We start from the raw sequence: 8,773 nt of genomic DNA on the forward strand, positions 1-8,773 counted from the left end.
AACTGCATATCAAACACGGTTTGTGCTAGCTTCTTCAAACTTGACTCACTCAATTAGTTCTCAGTGTGCTCTCTATGCTTTGTTCCCTGTGGTAGTAGCTCTAAGCAGAGGCAAGGAACATACACTTTCATTTGAAAGCAATTGCAAAGCTTCCACAGAACTCTGAGTTTACTGGAATCTCAGCAAAATTTTTTCACCCGATCTTGATGATACTTGGCAGCAAAGATGTGTATACTGGTTTCACTTGGGTGCCCGAATTTCCTTCTTCAGGGTTGAAGCGTTCGTTTGCATTAGCACTTTGAATTTTCAGTTTCACTTCCTTTTCCCTTATAGGGATACATGCAGTTGGAACTGTATATCAAACATGGTTTGTGCTAGCTTCTTCAAAATTGACTCACTCAATTAGTTCTTGGTGTGCTCTCTATGCTTTGTTCCCTGTGCTAGTAGCTCTACGCAGAGGCAAGGAACATACACTTTCATTTGAAAGCATTTGCAAAGCTTCCACAGAACTCTGAGTTTACTGGAATCTCAGCAAATATTTATTCTACTGAACCTGTTGATACTAAGTAGAAAAAATGTATATACCAGTTGCTCTTGGCAGCACAAATTTTGTTCTGCTAGGTTGAATCATTCCTTTGCAAGATGACTTTGATTAGTTACGTTTTACAACATTTTCCCCCATAGGGATACATGCTTTTGGAACTCTAACTCAAACGCGGTTTTTACTAGCTGCATGAAACTTGACTCACTCAGTTACTTCTCCGTGCACGCACTATGCTTTGCTTCCTGTTGAAGTAGCCCTAAGCAGAGGCAAGGAAAATATACTTTCATTTTAAAGTGTTTGCAGAGCTTCCACAGAACTATGAGTTTACTGGAATCTCAGCAAAATTTTTTCACCCGATCTTGATAATACTTGGCAGCAAAGATGAGTATACTGGTTTCACTTGGCTGACTGAATTTCTTTCTTCAGTGTTGAAGCGTTCGTTTGCAGGAGCACTTTGAATCAGTTTCACTTCCTTTTAGCTTATAGGGATACATGCATTTGGAACTGTTTATCAAACACGGTTTGTGCTAGCTTCTTCAAACTTGACTCACTCAATTAGTTCTCGGTGTGCTCTCTATGCTGTGTTCCCTGTCCTAGTACCTCTACGCAGAGGCAAGGAACATACACTTTCATTTGAAAGCATTTGCAAAGCTTCCACAGAACTCTGAGTTTACTGGAATCTCAGCAAATATTTATTCACCAGAACCTGTTGATACTAAGTAGAAAAAATGTATATACCAGTTGCTCCTGCCAGCACAAATTTTGTTTTGCTAGTTTGAATCATTCCTTTGCAAGATGACTTTGATTAGTTATGTTTTACTACATTTTCCTCTAGAGGGATACATGCTTTTGGAACTCTAACTCAAACACGGTTTGTACTAGCTGCATGAAACTTGACTCACTAAGTTTGTTCTCCATGCACGCTTTATGCTTTGTTTCCAGTTGAAGTAGCCCTAAGCAGAGGCAAGGATAATAGACTTTCATTTTAAAGTGTTTGCAGAGCTTCCACAGAACTCTGAGTTTACTGGAATCTCAGCAAAATTTTTTCACACTATCATGATGATACTTGGCAGCAAAGATGAGTATACTGGTTTCACTTGGCTGCCCGAATTTCGTTTTTCAGGGTTGAAGCGTTTGTTTGCAGGAGCACTTTGAATTTCCAGTTTCACTTCCTTTTCCCTTATACGGATACATGCATTTGGAACTGTATATCAAACACGGTTTGTGCTAGCTTCTTCAAACTTGACTCACTCAATTATTTCTCGGTGTGCTCTCTATGCTTTGTTCCCTGTGCTAGTAGCTCTACGCAGAGGCAAGGAACATACACTTTCATTTGAAAGCATTTGCAAAGCTTCCACAGAACTCTGAGTTTACTGGAATCGCAGCAAATATTTATTCTACTGAACCTGTTGATACTAAGTAGAAAAAATGTATATACCAGTTGCTCTTGGCAGCACAAATTTTGTTCTGCTAGGTTGAATCATTCCTTTGCAAGATGACTTTGATTAGTTAAGTTTTACAACATTTTCCCCCATAGGGATACATGCTTTTGGAACTCTAACTCAAACGCGGTTTGTACTAGCTGCATGAAACTTGACTCACTCAGTTTCTTCTCCGGGCAAGCTCTATGCTTTGTTTCCTGTTGAAGTAGCCCTAAGCAGAGGCAAGGAAAATATACTTTCATTTAAAAGTGATTGCAGAGCTACAAAAGAACTCTGAGTTTACTGGAATCTCAGCAAATATTTATTCACCCGAACTTGTTGATACTTGGTAGAAAAAATGTGTATACAAGTTGCTCTTGGCAGCACAAATTTTGTTCTGCTAGGTTGAATCATTCCTTTGCAAGATGACTTTGATTAGTTAGGTTTTACAACATTTTCCCCCATAGGGATAGATGCTTTTGGAACTCTAACTCAAACGCGGTTTGTACTAGCTGCATGAAACTTGACTCAATCAGTTAGTTCTCCGTGTAATCTCTATGCTTTGTTTCCAATTGAAGTAGCCCTAAGCTAAGGCAAGGAAAATATACTTTCATTTTAACTGTTTGCAGAGCTTCCACAGAACTCTGAGTTTACTGGAATCTCAGCAAAATTTTTTCACCCGATCTTGATGATACTTGGCAGCAAAGATGAGTATACTGGTTTCACTTGGCTGCCCAAATTTCGTTCTTCAGGGTTGAAGGGTTCGTTTGCAGGAGCACTTTGAATTTGCAGTTTCACTTCCTTTTCCATTATAGGCATACATGCATTTGGAACTGCATATCAAACACGGTTTGTGCTAGCTTCTTCAAACTTGACTCACTCAATTAGTTCTCAGTGTGCTCTCTCTGCTTTGTTTCTGGTGGTAGTAGCTCTAGGCAGAGGCAAGGAACATACACTTTCATTTGAAAGCATTTGCAAAGCTTCCACAGAACTCTGAGTTTACTGGAATCTCAGCAAATATTTATTCACCCGAACTTGTTGATACTTGGTAGATAAAATGTGTATACCATTTGCTCTTCGCAGCACAAATTTGTTCTACTAGGTTGAATCATTCTTTTGCAAGATGCCTTTGATTAGTTAGGTTTTACTACATTTTGCCCTATAGGGATACATGCTTTTGGAACTCTAACTCAAACGCGGTTTGTACTACCTGCATGAAACTTGACTCACTCAGTTAGATCTCAGTGCACTCTCTATGCTTTGTTTCCTGTTGAAGTAGCCCTAAGCAGAGGCCAGGAAAATATACTTTCACTTTAAAGTGTTTGCAGAGCTTCCCCAGAACTCTTAGTTTCCTGGAATCTCAGCAAATTTTTTTCACCCGATCTTGATGATACTTGGCAGCCAAGATGAGTGTACTGGTTTCACTTGGCTGCCCGAATTTCGTTCTTCAGGGAAGAAGTGTTCCTTTGCATTAGCACTTTGAATATTCAGTTTCACTTCCTTTTCCCTTATAGGGATACATGCATTTGGAACTGTATATCAAACACGGTTTGTGCTAGCTTCTTCAAACTTGACTCACCCAATTATTTCTCGGTGTGCTCTCTATGCTTTGTTCCCTGTGGTAGTAGCTCTAAGCAGAGGCAAGGAACATACACTTTCATTTGAAAGCATTTGCAAAGCTTCCACACAACTCTGAGTTTACTGGAATCTCAGCAAAATGTTTTCACCCCATCTTGATGATACTTGGCAGCAAAGATGACTATACTGGTTTCACATGGCTGCCCGAATTTCGTTCTTCAGGGTTGAAGCGTTCGTTTGCATTAGCACTTTGAATTTTCAGTTTCACTGCCTTTTCCCTTATAGGGATACATGCATTTGGAACTGTATATCAAACACGGTTTGTGCTAGCTTCTTCAAACTTGACTCATCCAATTAGTTCTCGGTGTGCTCTCTATGCTTTGTTCCCTGTGGTAGTAGCTCTAAGCAGAGGCAAGGAACATACACTTTCATTTGAAACATTTGCAAATCTTCCACAGAACTCTGAGTTTACTGGAATCTCTGCAAATTTTTTTCACCCGATCTTGATGATACTTGGCAGCAAAGATGACTATACTGGTTTCATTTGGCTGCCTGAATTGCGTTCTTCATGGTTGAAGCGTTCGTTTGCATTAGCACTTTGAATTTTCAGTTTCACTTCCTTTTCCCTTATAGTGATACATGCATTTGGAACTGTATATCAAACACGGTTTGTGCTAGCTTCTTCAAACTTGACTCACGCAATTAGTTCTCGGTGTGCTCTCTATGCTTTGTTCCCTGTGGTAGTAGCTCTAAGCAGAGGCAAGGAACATACACTTTCATTTGAAAGCATTTGCAAAGCTTCCACACAACTCTGAGTTTACTGGAATCTCAGCAAAATGTTTTCACCCCATCTTGATGATACTTGGCAGCAAAGATGTCTATACTGGTTTCACTTCGCTGCCCGAATTTCGTTCTTCAGGGTTGAAGCGTTCGTTTGCATTAGCACTTTGAATTTTCAGTTTCACTGCCTTTTCCCTTATAGGGATACATGCATTTGGAACTGTATATCAAACACGGTTTGTGCTAGCTTCTTCAAACTTGACTCACCCAATTAGTTCTCGGTGTGCTCTCTATGCTTTGTTCCCTGTGGTAGTAGCTCTAAGCAGAGGCAAGGAACATACACTTTCATTTGAAACATTTGCAAATCTTCCACAGAACTCTGAGTTTACTGGAATCCCTGCAAATTTTTTTCACCCGATCTTGATGATACTTGGCAGCAAAGATGAGTGTACTGGTTTCACTTGGCTGCCCGAATTTCGTTCTTCAGGGAAGAAGCGTTCGTTTGCATTAGCACTTCGAATTTTCAGTTTCACTTCCTTTTCCCTTATAGTGATACATGCATTTGGAAGTGTATATCAAACACGGTTTGTGCTAGCTTCTTCAAACTTGACTCACTCAATTAGTTCTCGGTGTGCTCTCTATGATTTGTTCCCTGTGGTAGTAGCTCTAAGCAGAGGCAAGGAACATACACTTTCATTTGAAAGCATTTGCAAAGCTTCCACAGAACTCTGAGTTTACTGCAATCTCAGCAAAATTTTTTCACCCGAACTTGATGATACTTGGCAGCAAAGATGACTATACTGGTTTCACTTGGCTGCCCGAATTTCATTCTTCAGGGTTGAAGCCTTCGTTTGCATTAGCACTTTGAATTTTCAGTTTCACTGCGTTTTCCCTTATAGGGATACATGCATTTGGAACTGTATATCAATCACGGTTTGTGCTAGCTTCTTCAAACTTGACTCACTCAATTAGTTCTCGGAGTGCTCTCTATGCTTTATTCCCTGTGGTAGTAGCTCTAAGCAGAGGCAAGGAACATACACTTTCATTTGAAAGCATTTGCAAAGCTTCCACAGAACTCTGAGTTTACTGGAATCTCAGCAAATATTTATTCACCTGAACTTGTTGATACTTGGTTGAAAAAATGTTTATACCAGTTGCTCTTGGCAGCACAAATTTTGTTCTGCTAGGTTGAATCATTCCTTTGCAAGATGACTTTGATTAGTTAGTTTTTACTACATTTTCCCCTATAGGGATACATGCTTTTGGAACTCTAACTCAAATGCGGTTTGTACTAGCTGCATGAAATTTGACTCACTCAGTTAGTTCTCAGTGCACTCTCTATGCTTTGTTTCTTGTTGAAGTAGCCCTAAGCAGAGGCAAGGAAAATATACTTTCATTTTAAAGTGTTTGCAGAGCTTCCCCAGAACTCTGAGTTTACTGGAATCTCAGCAAAATGTGTTCACCCGATCTTGATGATACTTGGAAGCAAAGATGAGTGTACTGGTTTCACTTGGCTGCCCGAATTTCGTTCTTCAGGGAAGAAGCGTTCGTTTGCATTAGCACTTTGAATTTTCAGTTTCACTTCCTTTTCCCTTATAGTGATACATGCATTTGGAACTGTATATCAAACACGGTTTGTGCTAGCTTCTTCAAACTTGACTCACTCAATTAGTTCTCGGTGTGCTCTCTATGCTTTGTTCCCTGTGGTAGCAGATCTAAGCAGAGGCAAGTAACATACACTTTCATTTGAAAGCATTTGCAAAGCTTCCACAGAACTCTGCGTTTACTGGAATCTCAGCAAAATTTTTTCACCCGATCTTGATGATACATGGCAGCAAAGATGACTATACTGGTTTCACTGGGCTGCCCGAATTTCGTTCTTCAGGATTGAAGCGTTCGTTTGCAGGAGCACTTTGAATTTTCAGTTTCACTTCCTTTTCCCTTATAGGGATACATGCATTTGGAACTGTATATCACACACGGTTTTTGCTAGCTTCTTCAAACTTGACTCACTCAATTAGTTCTCGGTGTGCTCTCTATGCTTTGTTCCCTGTGGTAGTAGCTCTAAGCAGAGGCAAGGAACATACACTTTCATTTGCAAGCATTTGCAAAGCTTCCACAGAACTCTGAGTTTACTGGAATCTCAGCAAATATTTATTCACCCGAACTTGTTGATACTTGGTAGAATAAATGTTTATACCAGTTGCTCTTGGCAGCACAAATTTTGTTCTGCTGGGTTGCATCATTCCTTTGCAAGATGACTTTGATTAGTTAGGTTTTACTACATTTTGCCCTATAGGGATACATGCTTTTGGAACTCTAACTCAAACACGGTTTGTACTAGCTGCATGAAACGTGACTCACTCAGTTAGATCTCAGTGCACTCTCTATGCTTTGTTTCCTGTTGAAGTAGCCCTAAGCAGAGGCCAGGAAAATATACTTTCACTTTAAAGTGTTTGCAGAGCTTCCCCAGAACTCTTAGTTTCCTGGAATCTCAGCAAATTTTTTTCACCCGATCTTGATGACACTTGGCAGCCAAGATGAGTGTCCTGGTTTCACTTGGCTGCCCGAATTTCGTTCTTCAGGGAAGAAGTGTTCCTTTGCATTAGCACTTTGAATATTCAGTTTCACTTCCTTTTCCCTTATAGTGATACATGCATTTGGAACTGTATATCAAACACGGTTTGTGCTAGCTTCTTCAAACTTGACTCATGCAATTAGTTCTCGGTGTGCTCTCTATGCTTTGTTCCCTGTGGTAGTAGCTCTAAGCAGAGGCAAGGAAAATACACTTTCATTTGAAAGCATTTGCAAAGCTTCCACACAACTCTGAGTTTACTGGAATCTCAGCAAAATGTTTTCACCCCATCTTGATGATACTTGGCAGCAAAGATGACTATACTGGTTTCACATGGCTGCCCGAATTTCGTTCTTCAGGGTTGAAGCGTTCGTTTGCATTAGCACTTTGAATTTTCAGTTTCACTGCCTTTTCCCTTATAGGGATACATGCATTTGGAACTGTATATCAAACACGGTTTGTGCTAGCTTCTTCAAACTTGACTCACCCAATTAGTTCTCGGTGTACTCTCTATGCTTTGTTCCCTGTGGTAGTAGCTCTAAGCAGAGGCAAGGAACATACACTTTCATTTGAAACATTTGCAAATCTTCCACAGAACTCTGAGTTTACTGGAATCTCAGCAAATATTTATTCACCCGAACTTGTTGATACTTGGTTGAAAAAATGTTTATACCAGTTGCTCTTGGCAGCACAAATTTTGTTCTGCTAGGTTGAATCATTCCTTTGCAAGATGACTTTGATTAGTTAGGTTTTACTACATTTTCCCCTATAGGGATACATGCTTTTGGAACTCTAACTCAAACGCGGTTTGTACTAGCTGCATGAAATTTGACTCACTCAGTTAGTTCTCAGTGCACTCTCTATGCTTTGTTTCTTGTTGAAGTAGCCCTAAGCAGAGGAAAGGAAAATATACTTTCATTTTAAAGTGTTTGCAGAGCTTCGACAGAACTCTGAGTTTACTGGAATCTCAGCAAATTTTTTTCACCCGATCTTGATGATACTTGGCAGCAAAGATGACTATACTGGTTTCATTTGGCTGCCTGAATTGCGTTCTTCATGGTTGAAGCGTTCGTTTGCATTAGCACTTTGAATTTTCAGTTTCACTTCCTTTTCCCTTATAGTGATACATGCATTTGGAACTGTATATCAAACACGGTTTGTGCTAGCTTCTTCAAACTTGACTCACGCAATTAGTTCTCGGTGTGCTCTCTATGCTTTGTTCCCTGTGGTAGTAGCTCTAAGCAGAGGCAAGGAACATACACTTTCATTTGAAAGCATTTGCAAAGCTTCCACACAACTCTGAGTTTACTGGAATCTCAGCAAAATGTTTTCACCCCATCTTGATGATACTTGGCAGCAAAGATGTCTATACTGGTTTCACTTCGCTGCCCGAATTTCGTTCTTCAGGGTTGAAGCGTTCGTTTGCATTAGCACTTTGAATTTTCAGTTTCACTGCCTTTTCCCTTATAGGGATACATGCATTTGGAACTGTATATCAAACACGGTTTGTGCTAGCTTCTTCAAACTTGACTCACCCAATTAGTTCTCGGTGTGCTCTCTATGCTTTGTTCCCTGTGGTAGTAGCTCTAAGCAGAGGCAAGGAACATACACTTTCATTTGAAAGCATTTGCAAAGCTTCCACAGAACTCTGAGTTTACTGCAATCTCAGCAAAATTTTTTCACCCGAACTTGATGATACTTGGCAGCAAAGATGACTATACTGGTTTCACTTGGCTGCCCGAATTTCATTCTTCAGGGTTGAAGCCTTCGTTTGCATTAGCACTTTGAATTTTCAGTTTCACTGCGTTTTCCCTTATAGGGATACATGCATTTGGAACTGTATATCAATCACGGTTTGTGCTAGCTTCTTCAAAC

The sequence above is a fragment of the Marmota flaviventris genome, chromosome 17 (assembly GCF_047511675.1).
Source record: "Marmota flaviventris isolate mMarFla1 chromosome 17, mMarFla1.hap1, whole genome shotgun sequence".
Classification (NCBI taxonomy): domain Eukaryota; kingdom Metazoa; phylum Chordata; class Mammalia; order Rodentia; family Sciuridae; genus Marmota; species Marmota flaviventris.